Raw genomic sequence first — 22,984 nt, forward strand, 5'->3', positions numbered from 1 at the left:
ATTACATGAAACGAGAGATAATGTTGTCAGTTTTAGAACTGTAGAAAAGGAAATGAAACATGTTTTCCATCTCACATACTTTTTCATCTTTTTCATCATCACCATCATCATCATCTCTGTGAGTGTTTTTTCTCACCTTTATGAAAGTGGATGCTTGTCATTTAATAAAAATTAAAAAAAGAACACAAAAAACCCCAACAGATCAATGTATTTACAGGAAGGATCTCCATTTAAATACTTGCCATTTATTCAAAAGTCTGGTGAATTGACCTCTTCTGTGGCTATTAGAGAATGACTGGTGTCTTTCTGTTTAATGGCAAACTTACATTTTCATTCTAATATCATGTACTAGCATTGTTTTGCCCATGATAGGCATGGCATCAATTTCACAAGGGAAAAGGTATTTCAGACATTTGTTTGAGGGTTGCAGAGAGTGAGCCTGTTGAAATTGGATCTCCTTGGCTCAGTAATCTACATTAAAGAAAGCAGGTGATTATGGGTCACCTGGTGACAGGACTGGAACCTGAGACATTTGGTCTCTCTGACCTGATGGTTCTGCCAGCTAAACTGAAGCATCCCTTTGTACAATGTTCTCAGTTTCAGTTCAAACTTTGGCTTTTGGTTTTTTATGTTGCCATATTTTGCTGTATCATTGCAGGCCACACACCACATATGCAGCTTTGGTCATCACCTGTGGATGTTATTATTGCTTTTGGGAAATGTGGTTAAAATCAATTTGTTTATGAATATTTGGGAATCATTGATCAAAAGTATTTAATAGCTTTTGTCTAAACTCATAAATATGTTCCATCAATATAAATCATTTTTTATTCATAGTTTGTAACCATTCAGATTTTTGAGATAGGTAGTTATAAATATGATGTATATTTCAAGCAGTTCAACTAAAAATCTGATATGGTTGGTTTAAACCATTGATTTATATAGATATTTCCTGAATGATGTCATCAGCAGCCCTATTTGTGGCCAGCTAGCAAATTTACTATTGAGTTTATATGGTGCTTGGAAGTTGAAATAAATTCAATGAATCTCAAGATACTGTTACAAAACATACATACATAAACAGAACACAAATCATGCTTTCTGTTAGTATCTATATTTGTAATTTATTAGTTGATTTTGCTTCAGTGTACCTTTTCAAATCGGTAAAGTTTGGTGGTCGCATGTAGGAGAAACTGCCAGGTTGCCCATCGTCCAGGTCAAATGGTCAGAATATCATCTGCCCGTCACCTTATCGGGAAGCATCTATGAAACCCAGTGATTAATATCATCTGTGAGAAATTGGTCATTTTGATTTTACAGAATGATTAAAATGTTTATCCACAAGAATAAATTAAATCATATTTGATTGTCTTCATTACCACATACTGTCCATTAAAAGCTGAATCCAACTGAAAACTGCACATAATGAGCAAGCAGATCTCTTTCTATGCAGTTTGTTGTTGGTAATTAGTAGAACAAGCACTGTAAACCCTGATCTGCCAGCACATTATGCAATGACTGATCTGGGTTGATGTTGTTTGTAGTTGAACTTATGATATTGTAATTAAACATTGTGAATATTTGCAAATCTTCTGTGGTTTTCGCACAGCTTTTGTTTATTAGAAAATATGTATTACCTGGTACATCCATTGGTTCTTTTATCTTGGTTACAGGAAGTGAATGGTTATGTTATAAAAATTTGCAAAGTCATTTTACTTGGGTAGAGTTTTAGTGTGATTTACAGAACATGTACAGATCAATAGAAAATATCAAAATCATGCAAAATTTGGAGAAACATAAAGAAAATGTGCTTTTACAGTATTTTCATTGTTATATTAATCCTATATTTTCATTCTTTAAATTTTCCTTGTATTTGAATAAAATGTGATGAATTAAACCATCAAGATATAATTATCTCACAGTTCTATTATTGGTATTTATGTTACTAGATTCGGTTCTTATGTAAGGAAGGTGTGGAGGTCTCCATTTAAAAATGTCCAAGCAGAAAATTGCCCCCTTTCAGAACTGAAAATCAGACCCAGTTAACTGTATTGAAGAGAAAAAAGTTGCCCCAGGCAAGACACTCCACAACCCAATATTATAATGAAATGACAAGGGTAATCCCTCATTTTCACTGAAAGAGAAAAAGTTCATTCATCACCTTAACAGGTTAAAACATCCATGAATCAGTATGAAAATTTCAGATTATGTGTGCAAGTTCTAATAATTTTGCTTATTTGTTGTATGCCAATTGAATTCTTTAATAGGCCATAACAATGTAGCATCTTTTAATATTTAGGGCCTCCCCATCATGCAGTTTATTGGCTAGGCAAACATTTTGTGAATTAATGCATATATTAGTAAATACACACATTTTCTAACACAAAATGTACATTATAAATATGATATTTGCAATCCAGTTTTTGTCATAGTTCTATGTAGGATTTTGAAAATGTAATTCCAGGGCTATGTTTATCCAAAACCAAAGGTCCAGCATGTAACAAACTCTTGAATTACTTTTTGGAAACTGAGAATCCAGAACAAGAACAGGGTTAGACATTAGAAATTATAAGTGTGCCAGCCCAATGATAATTTCGGTAGTCTTGAATTGCCTTTTGGAAACTAGAATTCCAAAACCAGAATAGGGCTAAAAATTTCAGTTGCCACCAGTCAACATTTAGTGAAGATTTAATATGACAAGTAAATTTCATCATCTACTAGTCCTACTGTCTTCTACGAAATTCAGGTTAAATTCTATGCTTGCAAAATTGAAGTTTCTGGAAGCTGGGATTCTCACTATAAAGAGCCCAGTCTTTACTAAATTCAGGTTTTGTTTTGTGGGTATAACACCATTTTTCAGCACATGACAGGCTATACATGGTGACCAGCATATTTGGTGGAGGGAAAACCTGGGAAGAACCATTAGGCCATATGAGCATACAGGCAAAATTTCTCATATACCTATGCTGGCTGAACCAAGACTCAAACCCATGTGGACAGGAGTAAGATGGCAGTAATCTGTAGAGGTGAACACCATAGACCATTCAACCACCCATTGTTCAGAAATATTTTGTGCTTGCAAAATAGTTTAAATTGAGAAAGTGGCAGATTTGACCAGAAACAAATGGAAACCTTAAACTGAGGGAGTATTTGGTTATCTTTCTTAGACATCGTGAAAACATAATTGGCGTTACTTGAGAAATTTGACGGTCCAGATGGAGGTTCAAACCCAGAGTTATCTAAGTCAATACACCTGGTTCCGGATTCTAGTACTCCCAAGCAATATGTAATAACTGAGTATCCCAACAAACATATAATAACTGAGAATACCCAACCAATATCTAATAATTGAGTACTCCCAGCCAAGATGTAATAACTTACTATCCCAACCAACATGTAATAATTCAGTACCCCCATCCAACATGTAATAAATGTATACCACAGACTATCTAAGCCATCATGTCTTGAGCTGCCATTCCATTCCAGTGACTTACATTAATGATAATCCAATTCAGAATCAGGGGTCAAGTTGAAATCTTTTATTATGAGACTTTTAAAGTTTATATGTCAAATTACCATATGTAGTCACTTATAAAATGAGTTCTACTGCAAACTGCATAGACCCAGATCTGCCACTACACAATGTTCCAGCAGATCTGAATCTTTGCAGTTTGTTACAAGTAATAAGTAGAACAAATAGCATAGACCCTTATCTGCAAGTGTGCTATGCTAAGACTGATCAGGATCGTTGCTGTTAGCAGCTGGACTCAACTTATAAGCAAGTACATATGGAGTACAAAAGTACTTGTCTGGTTTAAACTACAGGATATGAAAAAGTTAAATCTTTAATATTTTGAACAACATGTACTCCCAGTATCTCTTGGTACACTCATGACTGTGTGTGTAAAATATGTGAGCACAATAGTGTTTACTGTCTAGGTTTTGCATGCAAATACACCTAGCTGTGTGTGTAAATATGTGAACACAATAGAGTGTTTACTGTCTAGGTAAATCCATGTGGTTAGAGTTGTAAATGCTACTGTAAGTGCAGTTAAGGTTGCAGAATATCATCTATACTTGCTTATAAGGCAATCCCAATTGCAGACCATACAGACCCAGATCTGCTGTTGCATAATGTGCCAGCAGATCTTGGTCTGCAATTTGTTAGGAGTAATCAGTAGAACAAACAACACAGATCCTGAGCTGCAGGCGCTTTATGCGATGACAGATTATGATTTTTGTTGTTTGCAGTTTGCGTTGACTTATAAGTGAGTATGGTACTCATTAATCAAAAACCAGTTTACACCAAGTAATCAGAATATTTTTTCTTTTATCTAAAACTTGTTTCCCCCTATCTAATATGATAGACAGAATACATATTTTTTACTAATTGGAGTAATAGTTTTTTTAAAATTATTTTGGGGCAAAAATGTTTTTAAAAAATCCCTGTCTCCAGCTCTCTGTTTATTTCAAGTTTAGAGAGCAATGATTTTTTTTCTTCTTCAAAACCTGATATCAGGGAAAATATCTGTCAGGGAAAATATCTGTCAAGTTTCAATGAATGTAAGAAGTAGAAAAAATATTTAAAAATTTTTTTTTATATTCATTGAGTCTTAAAATGTATGTCCTAGACATCCTTTCCGCTACAATACTACTTTCTAGCCATCTCTCAATTTCTATGCATACATTTTGTGAGTATGTTTATCCTACATGTAAAAAGAAAATGAGTCAACACAAGATGCCAATGTTATATTTGTCCTTTTATCTTGTAACAGTCACACATGAGAAATAGGATTGGCCTTTTGAATGACTGGAAAAGTTGTACTGTGCCAGTTGACAATTATGTGGAATCTTACCATGGTACAGTACCCATAATGATTCAGAGCACAGATTTCCAAACTTTTAGAGCACGAGGACTCATTTCTTAACTTCAACAAATTTTTTGGATCCCCATGTGCTAATTAATTGAGAATATAATACCCCTTGGAATAATTCCATGGCCCACATGGGTCTGCAGCCCACAGGTTATAAGAACCACTGATTTAGAGGACTGCAGTATATTAATGCTTTTCTTTGCTTTTTGAGGTTGTTGTTACCTCTTTTTAATGGACCTGCAGTTTTAAAAAAACACAGACATGTTGACACCAGTAACTATCAAAATTGTGAATTTTTTAAAAGATCTAACGCATAGTTTTTAGCTGTATTAAAATGATTTGCTTTTGTCTTTGGTCCTTTTTGTGATGAGTGGTAATAACTTCATGGTCCTTGGTCCCTTTTGAAGTCTTTGGTACAAGTAAATAAAGGGTAATTACTGCATGGTCTATGGTCCTTTTTGACAGCTTTTGGTACAGTTTAATAAAAAGTAATAACTGCATAGTCCCTGTTCCCTTTTGACTTCATTCTGTAAAGGTAATAATGGGGAATGACTATGCTTGGTCCTTGGTCCCTTTTGACTTCCATCTGTATGAGTAAATAAAGGGTAATTACTGCATTGTCCTTGGTCCCTTTTGAATTTGTTCTGTACAAGTAAATAATTGGTCATCTTGTTTTGACTTTATTGTAGGTACAGTGTTAGGTACAACTGCTTTTGTTTACAAACAACTTGACACATGGACATGCTGATGGCAGGGTAAACAAAATCAGTCTTAGAGATTTTAGACAAACTTTTAAAAGCAATGCCATTGTCAATAGTTGTGAGAATGATTTTAGCGTTATGAGTTAACTTTTCAGTTTAAATTTTGCTGACCAGAAAAGAAATGACAAAATCAGTAGAACTGCTACTTGAAATGACAGAGATGCACACTTTGTACTATCTTGAGTTGATTTTATATTAAAATCTGCTCCTTGAGAAAAAGAAAAAAAGAAGAATATATTTAATGGTTATGGTAATGCTTGAATACTTACATATATTTATATAATGCTAATTACTTATATATATATATATATATATATATATATATATATATATATATATATATATAATGGTAATTACTTACATATATTGAGATAATGGTAATTACTTTAATATATTTATATAATGATAATTACTTACATATATTTATGTAATGGTAGTTATGTACATATATATTGAGATAATGGTAATTACTTACATATATTGAGAAAATGGTAATTACTTACATACATTTTGGTAATGGTAATTACTTACATATATTTAGCATTACCATTATCATTATATATATATATATATATATATATATATATATATATATATATATATATATATATATATATATATATATATATATATATATATATATATATATATATATATATATATATATATATATATATATATATATATATATATAGTTACAAGCCAGCTTGAACAAATGGTGTCAACCCCTGGTGCAATTCACGCTAGAAGTCATAAGTTTACCCCAAATTTCCAAAGACTAACATACAATATAAATTTTACTCTAATCAATGCAAGACCACCGATCTCACAACCTGAACCTGCCAAAGATCTATCAACTACACATCTGCATGGTTTCTCTTCATTAGGCTTTCATGCCACCAGCAGATCACATCATAGAAACTATAGGACTGTCTCTTAACACATGGTACCATTTTAACTATGCCACCTTAGGCCAGTAAAACTATGGTTTCCAGGCACATTTCGCCAGTACAACTGCATCACATTTGCCACCATGGCGACACAAGCGGTATCAGCCAAGTCTCTTCTTATTGATTCCATTGTGTAATTTACTGGTTTCCTACCATAAATACTGCCACTGCAGTCACACCACCAATGTACACCACTAGATTTTAAAAGGGACTTTTTTATTCCAGGGTCATTCATTCAGTTTTGACCTGAATTTACTACTAGTGAACCATGGCATCATCGAAACTCATTTACACTTTGCTCCATGATGTTTGCTGCTAATAATTGGCTAATTATTTCCAGCAAAGGAATATTTCTATTGCACTGAATTCCAATAATAAGACAAGTAATCACAAAAATCTAAGAATTCCTTAAATGCACATACTCCAAATTTATTACAATATATTTTAAGGTAATTACTTCAATGTATTTAGATAATGATAATCCTTGATTACTTACATACATTTGGATAATGGTAATTACTTACATACATTTGGATAATGGTGATTACTTACATACATTTGGATAATGGTAATTACTTACATACATTTAGATAATGGTAATTACTTACATACATTTGGATAATGGTAATTACTTACATACATTTGGATAATGGTAATTACTTACATACATTTGGATAATGGTAATTACTTACATACATTTGGATAATGGTAATTACTTACATACATTTGGATAAAGGTAATTACTTACATACATTTGGATAATGGTGATTACTTACATACATTTGGATAATGGTAATTACTTACATACATTTGGATAATGGTAATTACTTACATACATTTGGATAATGGTAATTACTTACATACATTTGGATAATGGTAATTACTTACATACATTTGGATAATGGTAATTGCTTACATACATTTGGATAATGGTCATTACTTACATTTGGATAATGGTAATTACTTACATACATTTGGATAATGGTAATTACTTACATACATTTGGATAATGATAATTACTTACATACATTTGGATAATGGTAATTACTTACATACATTTGGATGATGGTCATTACTTACATTTGGATAATGGTAATTGCTTACATACATTTGGATAATGGTAATTGCTTACATACATTTGGATAATGGTAATTACTTACATACATTTGGATAATGGTAATTGCTTACATACATTTGGATGATGGTCATTACTTACATTTGGATAATGGTAATTACTTACATACATTTGGATAATGGTAATTACTTGCATACATTTAGATAATGGTAATTACTTACATACATTTGGATGATGGTCATTACTTACATTTGGATAATGGTAATTGCTTACATACATTTGGATAATGGTAATTGCTTACATACATTTGGATGATGGTCATTACTTACATTTGGATAATGGTAATTGCTTACATACATTTGGATAATGGTAATTGCTTACATACATTTGGATAATGGTAATTACTTACATACATTTGGATAATGGTAATTACTTACATACATTTGGATAATGGTAATTACTTACATACATTTGGATAATGGTAATTGCTTACATACATTTGGATGATGGTCATTACTTACATTTGGATAATGGTAATTGCTTACATACATTTGGATAATGGTAATTACTTACATACATTTGGATAATGGTAATTGCTTACATACATTTGGATAATGGTAATTGCTTACATATATTCCTATGCTTTGTTTGAAGGAAAAAAAACTAACAAGAAAGCATACTGATAATCTTACCACTTTGATGACTTTATTAGCCAGACAGTGTAATGGTTTATTTGATTCCATTCATATCACTTCGAAACTTTATTAGCCAGACAGTGTAATGGTTTAGTTGATTCCATTCCTATCAGTTGAAAACTTTATTAGCCAGACAGTGTAATGGTTTAGTCGATTCCATTCATATCACTTGGAAACTTTATTAGCCAGACAGTGTAATGGTTTAGTCGATTCCATTCATATCACTTGGAAACTTTATTAGCCAGACAGTGTAATGGTTTAGTTGATTCCATTCCTATCACTTTAAAACTTTATTAGCCAGACAGTGTAATGGTTTAGTCGATTCCATTCATATCACTTGAAAACTTTATTAGCCAGACAGTGTAATGGTTTAGTTGATTCCATTCATATCACTTGGAAACTTGATTAGCCAGACAGTGTAATGGTTAAGTTGATTCCAATTGTATCACTTGAAAACTTTATTAGCCAGACAGTGTAATGGTTTAGTTGATTCCATTCCTATCAGTTGAAAACTTTATTAGCCAGACAGTGTAATGGTTTAGTTGATTCCATTCATATCACTTGGAAACTTTATTAGCCAGACAGTGTAATGGTTTATTTGATTCCATTCATATCACTTGGAAACTTTATTAGCCAGACAGTGTAATGGTTTAGTTGATTCCATTCATATCACTTGAAAACTTTATTAGCCAGACAGTGTAATGGTTTAGTTGATTCCATTCCTATCACTTGAAAACTTTATTAGCCAGACAGTGTAATGGTTTAGTTGATTCCATTCCTATCACTTGAAAACTTTATTAGCCAGACAGTGTAATGGTTTAGCTGATTCCATTTCTATCACTTGAAAACTTTGTTAGCCAGACAGTGTAATGGTTTAGCTGATTCCATTCCTATCACTTGAAAACTTTATTAGCCAGACAGTGTAATGGTTTAGCTGATTTCATTCCTATCACTTGGAAACTTTATTAGCCAGACAGTGTAATGGTTTAGCTGATTCCATTCCTATCACTTGAAAACTTTATTAGCCAGACAGTGTAATGGTTTAGCTGTTTTCATTCCTATCACTTGGAAACTTTATTAGCCAGACAGTGTAATGGTTAAGTTGACTCCAATCGTATCACTTGGAAACTTTATTAGCCAGACAGTGTAATGGTTTAGCTGATTTCATTCCTATCACTTGAAAACTTTATTAGCCAGACAGTGTAATGGTTTAGCTGATTTCATTCCTATCACTTGGAAACTTTATTAGCCAGAAAGTGTAATGGTTAAGTTGATTCCATTCGTATCACTTGAAGGCTTCTTATGATGTAAATTCGGTCTTAAATGAAAATGGTGCCAATCTGATATCCAATATGACCACCACAGCAGTCATCTTGGAAATTTTGTTATTGCTACAACTCCTAAATGGAAAGTAATATCTTGCAAATGTTGTTGTCTCTACACTTTTCTAAACTGATGGCTATATGAACATGGGATTTCACTAGTAGACTTCTTATGATACCTATTGGTCCAAAATGAAAATGATGCCAGTCATATATCCATTATGGCTGCCTCGCCTGTCTTAAAAAATATTGTTGTCACTACTCCCCCAGAATGTATGATCATTATGTCATGAAGTTTTCACCATGTCCTGAATGTATGATCATTATGGCATGAAGTTTTCACCATGCCCTGAATGTATGATCATTATGATATGAAGTTTTCACCATGCCCTGAATGTATGATCATTATGACATGAAGTTTTCACCATGCCCTGAATGTATGATCATTATGTCATGAAGTTTTCACCATGCCCTGAATGTATGATCATTATGTCATGAAGTTTTCACCATGCCCTGAATGTATGATGACATGAAGTTTTCACCATGTTCTGAATGTATGATCATTATGACATGAAGTTTTCACCATGTCCTGAATGTATGATCATTATGAAATGAAATTTTCACCATGCCCTGAATGTATGATCATTATGACATGAAGTTTTCACCATGTCCTAAATGTATGATCATTATGACATGAAGTTTTCACAATGTCCTGAATGAAAATGGTGCCAGTTGCACATCCAGTATAGCTGCCACCACTATCTTAAAAATGTTGCTGTCTTGACTTCCACTGAATGGATGGCAATTATGGCACATGGTATTTAGCAAAAGACTTTCAGTGATGTCCACTTTGTCCTAATTGAAAATGGTGCCAAACTCTAGTGTGTGTTGTGTACCATAGTAGTTAATTTGAAGATCTTGTCACTGCTGAAATATCTTAAATATATCAGATATAGTAGCAACATTCAAGAGTTAAAGGGAAGAAATAGTCTTCTCTTGAATTCATGGATATTCTTTTTGAACATTGGAGTATTAGACAACCCATGACACCTAACTGGTCCTGAATGAAAATGGTGCCAGTTTATTTTAAAAATCTTGTCATTACTCCCTCTGAATGGACAAACATTTTGACATGGGATTTTCAGCAAAAGACTTCTAATGACTTCTACTTTGTCCTAAATGAAAATGGTGCCAAACCATATCTGTACCACAGTAGCTACTTGAAAATCCTGTTGTTTGAAGACTATCAGATGGTTTCAACACTCGACTGTTAAAGTATAAAAATGGTCTCCTTATAATTCCTGGAAATTTCTTTCTTTCAGTAGAATGTCACTCCCTTCAATGGTCTCTTGTTTTGTGTCTGCCTTAGCAAATGATGCAGGAACTGAACTAACATCTAGATCAGACAGAAGGGGGTGGTTGTGTATGGGATGGAAAATGCACTTTGTGCTTCTCTCTATTTAGCAGATAATGATTTATGCAATATAGGAAAATGAGAAAGATGATTATTCAGTGTCATTTAATGGAATAATGATAATTGTCTGTCAAGATTTTTAAAACTATAATCATGGAAATATACTACGATGAGGGAGACCAGCAATGTCATTAATTTCCAATAACCATACACGAGGATTATGAGCCAGCTTTGATAGCAAGCAAAAAAAAAGTACATGTGATAAAAGTTTATACTACCAAATTTATGTTGTTTTCCACAATAAAGTGAAATTAAATTGAGTTCTTGCACACACACACACACACACACACGCACACACATTGGTATGCTTTGCAGAGATGAAGGTAAATGTCATCAAGACTCCAATGATTGAATGGGAGGGGAGTTGGGACAAATCAATTTCCAGTCCACACAATGTTTAAAAAAATATATTGCTCTGGTTGACAGAAAAAAGCTATTATATATATGGCATTAGTCGAATATTTCCTCATCTTGAGAGGCGAGAAAGAAAAAAAAAATGTCCTGGTTTTTGAGAATAAAATAAATCACAGGTCCTCAACAACACCCCTCAAATTAAATGGTATGTCTTAACAAAATTCCACTTCAGCTTACAACGGAGAATACAGTTATATCTGACTTGAATTACTTAGATCCGATGTTTTGTAAGATCACCTGTCATGTAAAATACGCACTTTTTTTAATCATTGGCTCAACAATGCTATATAATGTGTCAACTTCAGAGAGACCACCTGTCTTAAGGGACCACTTATTTACGCGAGGGTTGGTTTTCAATACTGGCTTCTCACCGTTTCAAAGTGTATTAAACAACAAAACAGAATATCCCCCTGATGCACTTTCACAGGTCTATAGCATTTGTGTAGTAAGTTATGATGATTTACAAATGTTAGTTCATTTATTATGGGAGAGCTGTCATTGAGAATGAGGAAGCGTTTGCTTTAATCCAGTCGCCTTTTAACTGTTCATGCCTTTACACTAGCCCAGGTAAGTTGACCTGCATAAGGGCTGGTTAGTTTCAAGTTTGAGACAACCCCTCGTTTCAATAGAGCAGAGCCAGTCTATTCAATTTAACCTAGTATAGACTCCGGCAAGTACGAAGCTGTTATCAAACAACTGTTGGCCAGTGCCTTTCAAACACTCTGGATTTTCTTATTTTCGGGATTTTTAACAAGTCACATTATTTCAGAAGCCATAATATTTTGTGAATATTTCGTTGTGTTTATTCTGGATCAGGATTTTACTGAAAGATTGAGTGCCACTAATGAATACTGACTTGGTGAAGTAAAAATCAGATCCGTGAATAATAACCCACCCCCCATCTCCGTTCAGGTAAGAAGACTGAAGGTGAGAATTTCAATTTGAGCTTTCTCCCTTGTGAACTATCTAGGTATTTTCACATGGGTCATGCATGGCAAGTTTCCTTCAAAGGGATGGGGCAATCTCTTGTTACATTTCTGTCTTTAGTTGAAACGAGAAAACTTGTTTTTCCTGTTATGTGTCTTTTTACGCAACAGTGTTTACTTTTTTTTAAGGTCACATGATTGGAATGTGATGGGAATTTCAGGTTGGAATACAACTATTGAATACAAGGGGAGAATTGAAAATGTGCTACTTTCGTAAGATACTTTGTACAAAATGGTTCGTATTGGTACTATGTTTGTGTCGTTAACTTTACATTGGACGATGGGATTTGTGGTTCAAGGACTACATTCTGTTTTTGCTGACAAGTGACAGGTAACACTGCGTGTAAACTATGGCAGGCTGGATTTAGTGTAGTTTTATGTAAATACTATACAATCTAACCTGCCCCCTCTCCCGATACACTCACAAAGACTAGCACATGTGTACATATTTGACCAAAAAAAAATGAGTTTTGTGTTCATGAATATATCTATTTCAAAGTGATAATATATTTTATAGATAATATGTAAACAAGGCAGTACTCAATACAACATGCTGAGCTGGATTATTTTCAGCCCATGTAGACCATTCTATCTCTGTTTCTCTCTCTCTCTCTCTCTCTCTCTCTCTCTCTCTGTTTACACAACCATTAATTTACATTTCTTTGATAGTTTTAGTAATAAATACATTTTACTCAAAATATATTCAGTTTAGTGTTTGGGGAGCAAATACAGTGTTCACCTTTATCATTTAGAGAGTATATATATATATATATATATATATATATATATATATATATATATATATATATATATATATATTACAGAATTATAACATCTTTACCTTTTATATTTTATATTGTAGTACTTCATTTATTGTACATTTAATGTTTTAATTTTTAGAACTTTACTGAATCAGCATCATATAGCCTTTTTGTGCTGATATGCCTTTAACGAGTTTAAAAAAAAAGAGAAGTAAGTCCCTATCAGATGGATATTGACCCACACCATAGTATGTGCAATATTATACAAGTAGATAACTTAAAAGTAATTAAATTTGTGCACCATTCAGCCAAATATCAGTTTTAATCTTCAGTCACATGGTTTGATGGAAAGCTAGTTAAACTGGATAGTTTTGTTTCTGTTTGTTTGATATTATAATTGTTAATTTGGCTGTTTCATGTGTGTCACCAAAATCACTTCCCTCCAAGGAGTCTGTTAATTAGGTAACAGTTTCAGTTTATCCATTGACAAAACTATTAATTATCCTCAGATTAAAACTATCTGGTTCAAAAGAAAATTCAAGATTCATCATTCAGAAATTAAAATGCTCTGGGTTAGTAATTGTGTATACAGTCAACTCCGCTTATATGTATAACCTCATGACTGGACCCAAGCTATGCATATAAACGGAATCTGTATTTAAGCGGAATTCACGTATATTTGCAACATAAAATGGGACCATACTTTCGCTATGCACTTAAGCAATCTATGCAATAAAGCGATATGCATTTAAGTGGAGCTAACTGTACTTGTAGCTATATAACAGCTGTTATAAGTACTGTAGAACCTGCCACAGCTTGAAATTAACAGTAATCTAGCCAGAGGCTATTCATTTTTCTGTTGGACAAATTCTTTTTTCATAGTTTTGTAAATTTCCTGTTGGACTAGTGCTTTTTATAGTTTCTTAAATTTCCTGTTGGACTAATTGTTTTCATATTTCAATAAATTTCTGTTGGACTAGTGGTCTTCATTGTTTAGTAAGATTCCTGTTGGACTTGTGGTTTTCACAGTCTAGTAGATTTCCTGGTGGACTTGTGGTTTTCATAGTTTAGTAACTTTTCTTTTGGACTAGTGGTTTTCATAGTTTAGTAACTTTTCTGTTGGACTAGTGGTTTTCATAGTTTAGTAAATTTTCTGTTGGACTTGTGATTTTCACAGTCTAGTAAATTTCCTGTTGGACTTGTGGTTTTCATAGTTTACTAACTTTTCTTTTGGACTAGTGGTTTCATAGTTTGGTAACGTTTCTGTTGGACTAGTGGTTTTCACAGTCTAGTAAATTTCCTGTTGGACTTGTGGTTTTCATAGTTTAGTAACTTTTCAGTTGGACTTGTGGTTTTCATAGTTTAGTAAATTTCCTGTTGGACTTGTGGTTTTCATAGTTTACTAACTTTTCTTTTGGACTAGTGGTTTCATAGTTTGGTAACGTTTCAGTTGGATTAGTGGTTTTCATAGTCTAGTAAATTTCCTGTTGGACTTGTGGTTTTCATAGTTTAGTAACTTTTCAGTTGGACTTGTGGTTTTCATAGTTTAGTAAATTTCCTGTTGGACTTGTGGTTTTCATAGTTTAGTAACTTCCTGTTGGACTAGTGGTTTTCATAGTTTAGTAAATTTCCTGTTGGACTTGTGGTTTTCATAGTTTAGTAACTTTTCAGTTGGACTTGTGGTTTTCATAGTTTAGTAAATTTCCTGTTGGACTTGTGGACTTGTGGTTTTCATAGTTTAGTAACTTTCCTGTTGGACTAGTGGTTTTCATAGTTTAGTAAATTTCCTGTTGGACTTGTGGTTTTCATGGTTTCAGTGTTCGGAAGGAGTCAAGTTTCAGCTGTTACCAGTCACAGTATATGGGAAGGACTAGTGAAGGTTCAACAGTACTGAGTATTTCTCAGTCTGCTAGTCTTTCTGGCTACAGTGAACATTCTGTTAAATTGTAGGCCTGCCTGTCATAGCAGTCGTCACCTCTATAGAGTAAACTTCTCATAAAAAAAGATTTATATACCAGTTTTCAATGGTTTACATATCCATTTGTAAATTCTACAAGGTGAAAGCGCATATCAACTGCATACTGATATCACACACACACACACACACTGCTGTCAAGGGGCTCCTGATGGCTGAGTGGGCCAGACTAATATGGGTATGTGAGAAAGCTGCCAGTAGCTTATTGTGGATCAGTGGTTCTTATCTGGGTTTTCCTGGGTTCTTCCTCCACCAGTTATACAGACCACCATAAATAGCCTATCATGTGCTTTGAAATGGTATTAACCTCCAAAACAAAAACAGCAACTCTCTTGTGGAGGTTTGTTTTCTTTTCCCAGTGTGGTACAGCCCATTTTAATACACATCTGTAACATCCCTTGTGAAGATGGAGTTCATCTCAAAATATTATAACCCACTTTTGTTGCTGTACCATAAAACCCAAAATACTCCTGCAAGGCATGCTGGGATTTAAAAAAGTGCATTTGGAAATGTGAATTATGAGAAAAAGAAGTTTGTTCAAGGCACTTTAGGTATTACGTCAGATATCAATTGCTGATCTACATTGAGGTGCTCTACTATATAAAATATTTAGAAAATGTTTGTGACATCCACACTTATGCATTACTAACATATTTTCACATGTGGGGCAGGCTTAAACTGCTAACATATACAAAGATAAGTGACACAGTGTGCTTGCTCAGAAATCTACCCAAGTAAAGTGATAGGTAAAAGTTCCAGGTGTGCTTACATTTGCACTGAAAAACTGCCCCAGTGTATTCACTCCCTTACATATGCAAAACAATAATGAAATAACAATTTATATGTATGTAAAGAGAGCACATATACAAGTTTACGTGTAAAAACCAAGCCAAAAGGAAGTAGAAATTGAATATTTAACTTTTGTATTTCTTCTAGTAAATCATTCTTTCATGAATGGATTGTGCAGTTTGAGCAGTTTTAATTTCCTTGCTCTTTACAAGGACAATTGATTGGATCCTTTTGTCTCTAATCCTGACAAGCTTCTTAGCAAAATTATACCAAATAAACACCACTTTAATCCTGACAAGCTTCATAGCAAAATTATACCAAATAAACACCACTCTAATCCTGACAAGCTTCTTAGCAAAATTGTACCAAATAAACACCACTCTAATCCTGACAAGCTTCTTAGCAAAATTGTACCAAATAAACACCACTCTAATCCTGACAAGCTTCTTTGCAAAATTGTACCAAATAAACACCACTTTAATCCTGACAAGCTTCTTAGCAAAATTGTACCAAATAGACACCACTCCATGTAGTCTTAGGAATGAAATTTGGCTTGCATATTTATACAATACACAGATTATATATTGAACATCTTCTGAATGTTTTTCTGTGTCTTTTTTAAATCCATATTTTCAAGCTTGTTAGCAGGGTTGAGTAAAAGCACTTGAGGTAGACAAATGAAGTTTTGTTTGCATATTAGTATTTACATGATCAGATTACATTTTCAAATTACCCTGGCAGAGTCATACCATAGATTTATTGTAAAAAAATGGTGCTTGCTGTTTCCTCGCTTGGCAGCAATCAGCATTAGGAGGTTAGTGTTAGGACTGGTCAGTCTGGTGTCAGGATAATGTGACTGGATGGGGCAATATGCTACATGTCTGCAGCATGATGCCTCAGTATTAAACATCCCTATAAACTGCCACACTGCAGACATTCTAGTGATATGGCTGAAAAAATTGTTAAAGTGATGTTAGAAGTCCAAATCACTCTCTCTCTCTCTCTCTCTCTCACACACACACACACACACACACATTTTCAAATATATAAAAAACAAAACAAATTCAACTTTGCACATATTTTTAATCCTTTTGGATAATTTGCCTTGTTTCTTTTCCATGAAAACCTTACTACTGTAGTAGAGTAAAAACCACTTCAGGTAAATAAATAAAACATAATTAGCATATTTATATACCTAAATGCATTTCTAAGAAAATTTAGCAATATTTAAATTTTTTATAAAAACAAAAAGTTTGTTTGACATGGATTTTTTGGTCTTATCTACAGTGGAGTGATACAAGTTTAAATTAAAATTTTGCAATTAAAATCATGAATTTCAGATTAGGAGTGTTTTAAGATGTTCCGTCATTTTAAAATTATTGATGAATGGATTATCAGGTATAATTTTGCATGCTCTGTTTTGTTATCTTAATAGTTACAGAACTCGAAATTAGTACAAAATCCATGGTTAGTGATTTTGCACAAGCTTCACTAAAACCCAGCTGTAGCTAATCCACTGGAACAGTGAATATTACCACCAGCAACTAATCCATTGGAGCAGTGAATATTACCACCAGCAACTAATCCATTGGAGCAGTGAATATTACCACCAGCAACTAATCCATTGGAGCAGTGAATATTACCACCAGCAACTAATCCATTGGAGCAGTGAATATTACCACCAGCAACTAATCCATTGGAGCAGTGAATATTACCACCAGCAACTAATCCACTGGAGCAGTGAATATTACCACCAGCAACTAATCCATTGGAGCAGTGAATATTACCACCAGCAACTAATCCATTGGAGCAGTGAATATTACCACCAGCAACTAATCCACCGGAGCAGTGAAAATTACCACCAGCAACTAATCCACTGGAGCAGTGAATATTACCACCAGCAACTAATCCACCGGAGCAGTGAAAATTACCACCAGCAACTAATCCACAGGAGCAGTGAAAATTACCACCAGCAACTAATCCACTGGAGCAGTGAAAATTACCACCAGCAACTAATCCACTGGAGCAGTGAATATTACCACCAGCAACTAATCCACTGGAGCAGTGAATATTATCATGTCACTTATTCATAATAGTGGTTAAGAAGTAGCCACATTCCTTTGAATGGGTAATTGCTGTTTATTATGTTACATGAGTATTCACCAGTATCCTGGACTTGACAAGGTATAATGTATTCTTGCAGCACACTGGACATGTATTAAAACATTAATTCACTCATTAAGTAAATTAGTGTCATTATTATCAAAACAGTCTTCACACACATGGAACTAGCCTGGTGTACTGTCTTTAAGTACAGATTTCATTGCTGATGATAACAGAAGGTATAGGGTCTCAGTCTAGTATCAGCCAATCAAAACAGGTTGCTTTTATACCTACTCTGTGAATAATCTCGAATTGTACTGAACAGACAGCGTGTTTTATTATTATTGTTGACAAACATTGAATGCATTATGTAATGACAATTGTAAACACATGAAGCATTTGCAAAGTACACAGCTATCACTAAAATGGAAATTAGATGACACGAGATGGTGCAATCACAAATGTAATCAGAACAAGAGACAAAAATGTGTACCAGAAATGCTTGTAAAATGGACACTAAGAATTATAGCTCAAGAGATGCTGTGATGTGTTCTGAGTGTTCAGAGAAATACAAAAGTGCATGCACTTTGGTGAAATACAGTTGTTATTGTTTTGAGTTGATCTTATTAAACAATAAATGTTATTTCAGAAGCTGAATTGGCTTCTGTTTGATTATATCAGGGTCTGGCAACATTAGTAAAAAATTTGGTTATCCTGTGGATTAGTGACACTTTTGAGCCTTGGTATTAATAGGTTTATGCTACTACATTTATCCCATAAAATATTACATCAGTCAGAGTATGGCTTATGTGATGTTTTTAAAGGAATAAAATATTACATTAGTCAGAGTATGGCTAGTGTGATGTTTTTAAAGGAATAAAATATTACATTAGTCAGAGTATGGCTTGTGTGATGTTTTTAAAGGAATAAAATATTACATTAGTCAGAGTATGGCTTGTGTGATGTTTTTAAAGGAATAAAATTTCTAACTTTCAGTTGCAACAGTAAGAGTTATTAGGATTTGATTGTTATCCTTATTCAAGAGTAAAATATTATCTGCTTGTGTGCATAGTAACTTACTGATATTCACCATTTTTTGGTGGTATTACAGGGCATTTCCCTATGTGCTACTAATGGGGTAATTTGCCCACCATATTTCACCATCTGTAAGCTGGTATTACAGGGCAGTACCTAAGCAGAGCAACCTGTTACTTCTTGATATTCCCTGTACAGCACATATGGGCAGTAACTTTAAACTCTTTTCTATCTACTTACAGTTTAGTGGAATGCACAGTATTATCATATGAAAGGTTTGTGCGCTCATGTTTTAAGTTTAAACTTGATTTCCATTGATTGGTAGTCAAAAGTAAAACTTGGATTGTGACCTAGAGTTGCCTTGAGCACTTTGGAGAAAACATTTTAGTTCTGCTTAGGAATCATTTGCATCTAACAAGGTCGTTTCATTGTCCTCAAGGTCGTTTGTCACTTAAGATTTTCCTATCATCTGCCTTGAGGTCAGTAGCCCCTTTAGAATTTGCTATCATGTGCCTCCAGGTCAGTTGTCCCTATAGCATTTGCTATCATCTGCCTCAAGGTAACTTGTCCCTTTAGTACTTGCTATCATCTGCTTCCAGGTCAGTTGTCCCTATATCATTTGCTATCATCTGCTTCCAGGTCAGTTTTCCTTTTAGTAGTTGCTATCATCTGCCTCCAGGTCATTTGTCCATGTAGCATTTGCCATCATTTGCGTCCAGTTCAGTTGTCTCTATAGCATTTGCTATCATCTGCTTCCAGGTCAGTTGTCCCTATAGCATTTGCTATATGTGGAGATATTTAATTTAAAAAAATCAGGAATAATGGTGGACTTAAAATTGATCCTTGTGTCACTCTGCAACTTTTTTTTTTATCAGTTGAGTGATATCTGTTGAGTTTATAGTTGACCTTGTTTATCAGGTGATAAAATCACTCCTGTGTTTTACAAAACAGTGGTAAATATTTACTAAAGAGGTCTTTGATAATAAGCCCACAGGTTCAAATTCTGTCCAGACTAGCCTCTTGGTCATCATGGCTTATCACTTTGCATATGTCTGAACTTCAGATCCTCTCCACCAGTCAGTTTGCTGTGAGCTTCTCCAGATGCACTTTTTATTGACATCAGAATTCATGTTTACACCATGTTTTTATATCATACGTTGCAAATGTTTTGCTCTTGCCCTGCCAACCAGAGCCACAGGTGGCCGAGTGGTCACCATTACAGATCACTCACATATTTCACATCTGTCATTGTGTGTGTATGTTAGAAAGCTTTCTAGTAGCTTCCTATGGGATTTTGGTTCTTCCTGGCTGAATAAAATGGCTAGCCTATTACATAGTGAAAAAAAGTTTTAAACCCCACAAAACTGAACCAGTGGTCCTGCCACCTAGTTATGTGAGGATTCACACCTACACCTAGCTGGTGATTAGAGAGCTGTCCATTAGTATAGATCTGTTAAAAAGTTAAGATACATACATCTCTGTAATAACCAAAGCTCTATGTTGATTTCGCTGACAGAGAACTGTACTTGCATGTTTATTATCAACAACTGACTTCACTGACATAGAACTGTACTTGCATGTTTATTATCACCAACTGACTTCACTGACATAGAACTGCCATTTCCTTTTAAAATTACTATTGGATCTTTTTCTTATCATGTGAGTGATAAGGTATGATGTGATGATACACACAAAGTATGATGTGATGATACACACAAAGTATGATGTGATGACACACACAAAGTATGGTGTGATGATACACACAAAGTATGATGTGATGATACACACAAAGTATGATGTGATGACACACACAAAGTATGATGTGATGATACACACAAAGTATGATGTGATGATACACACAAAGTATGATGTGATGAAACATACAAAGTATGATGTGATGATACACAAAGTATGGTGTGATGATACACACAAAGTATGGTGTGATGATACACAAAGTATGATGTGATGATACACAAAGTATGATGTGATGTTACACACAAAGTATGGTGTGATGATACACACAAAGTATGGTGTGATGACACACACAAATTATGATGTGATGACACACACAAAGTATGGTGTGATGATACACACAAAGTATGATGTGATGTTACACAAAGTATGATGTGATGACACACACAAAGTATGGTGTGATGATACACACGAAGTATGGTGTGATGATACACAAAGTATAATGTGACAATATTCACAAAGTATGATGTGATGATACACACAAAGTATGTTGTGATGATACACACAAAGTATGATGTGATGTTACACACAAAGTATGGTGTGATGATACACAAAGTATGATGTGATGATACACACAAAGTGTGATGTGATGGTATACACAAAGTATGATGTGATGATTTACACAAAGTATGATGTGATGATTTACACAAAATATGGTGTGATGATACACAAAGTATGATATGATGACACACACAAAGTATGATGTGATGATACACAAAGTATGATGTGATGATACACACAAAGTATGATGTGATGATACACAAAGTATGTTGTGATGATACACACAAAGTATGATGTGATGATACACACAAAGTATGTTGTGATGATATACACAAAATATGTGATGATAAACACAAAGTATGATGTGATGATACACAACGTATGATGTGATGATACACACAAAGTATGATGTGATGATACACAAAGTATGATGTGATGATACACAAAGTATGATATGATGACACACACAAAATATGATGTGATGATACACAAAGTATGATGTGATGATACACACAAAGTATGATGTTATGATACACAAAGTATGATATGATGACACACAAAGTATGATGTGATGATACACAAAGTATGATGTGATGATACACACAAAGTATGGTGTGATGATACACAAAGTATGTTGTGATGATACACACAAAGTATGATGTGATGATACACAAAGTATGTTGTGATGATATACACAAAATATGTGATGATAAACACAAAGAATGATTTGTTGATACACAAAGTGTGTGTGTGTGTGTGTGATTTGGACTTTTAACATACCTTTAACAATTTTCAGTTACATCACTGTCATGTCTGCATTGTGGCAGTTTATAGTGATGTCTAGCACTGGGGCATCATAAATACATATGCAATTACAAGACCTCATTGAAGATACCATATATGTTCACTTACAAGTCAAGTCCAGCTGGAGATAGCAAGGCCCAGTTCTGCTGTCTGTCATCTAAGGAAAGCACTGTTAGATTTTGGTCTATGCCGTTTGTGTGGAATAATCAGTAGAACACACAACATAGAACCAAATCTGATGGTGCATTATGTCACAGCAGATCAGGGTCTATGTATTTGAATGTGACTTATAAGTGAGTGTGTATGGTAATAGGCATTCCACACATTTAGGAAGCAATTGTGTATAAAGTTGTCCTCAGATTATATTAAATCCTGGTGAGTGCTATGGATTCTGTTCAGCAGGTTCTTGATGTTCAATCAAGGTAATTGATTTAAACTGTATACACATTTGATTGATAATAACTAGTGGGACTAGAAAATATTAGTGACAGGTTGATTGATAATAACTAGTGGAACTAGAAAATTGTAGCATGCAAGTAACAGTAGGCAATCACACTTTTTCATTTATTTAAATCATTAATTGAAAAACAGTAGCAATTTACATGATTATAAGGAGGGGTGGGGGCCTATTGCAAATTCAACCCACATCATTTTACAGCCATATAAAGAGGGTTGGGGATCTGGTGCAAATACAGCTCAATCCCCACCCCCAG

General features: G+C 34.0%; 1 protein-coding gene across 13 annotated transcripts in view; it reads left to right on the forward strand.

Annotated features, from left to right (window-relative positions):
- Positions 1 to 22,984, forward strand: part of LOC149791062 (tensin-3-like) — a 522,379-nt gene that overhangs the window by 269,712 nt on the left and 229,683 nt on the right. Inside the window, exon 1 of one of the 13 annotated variants that reach the window (XM_089972998.1) lies at positions 12,270 to 12,477. The exons of the other annotated variants lie outside the window; for them this stretch is intronic. The gene's annotated coding sequence lies outside the window, so the exon portion shown is untranslated. Of the gene's footprint in view, positions 1 to 12,269; positions 12,478 to 22,984 lie in introns of those variants that run through there. 13 annotated transcript variants of the gene reach the window in all.

This window comes from Sinohyriopsis cumingii, chromosome 10 (genome assembly GCF_028554795.1).
Source record: "Sinohyriopsis cumingii isolate HCF-2022 chromosome 10, ASM2855479v2, whole genome shotgun sequence".
Taxonomy (NCBI): domain Eukaryota; kingdom Metazoa; phylum Mollusca; class Bivalvia; order Unionida; family Unionidae; genus Sinohyriopsis; species Sinohyriopsis cumingii.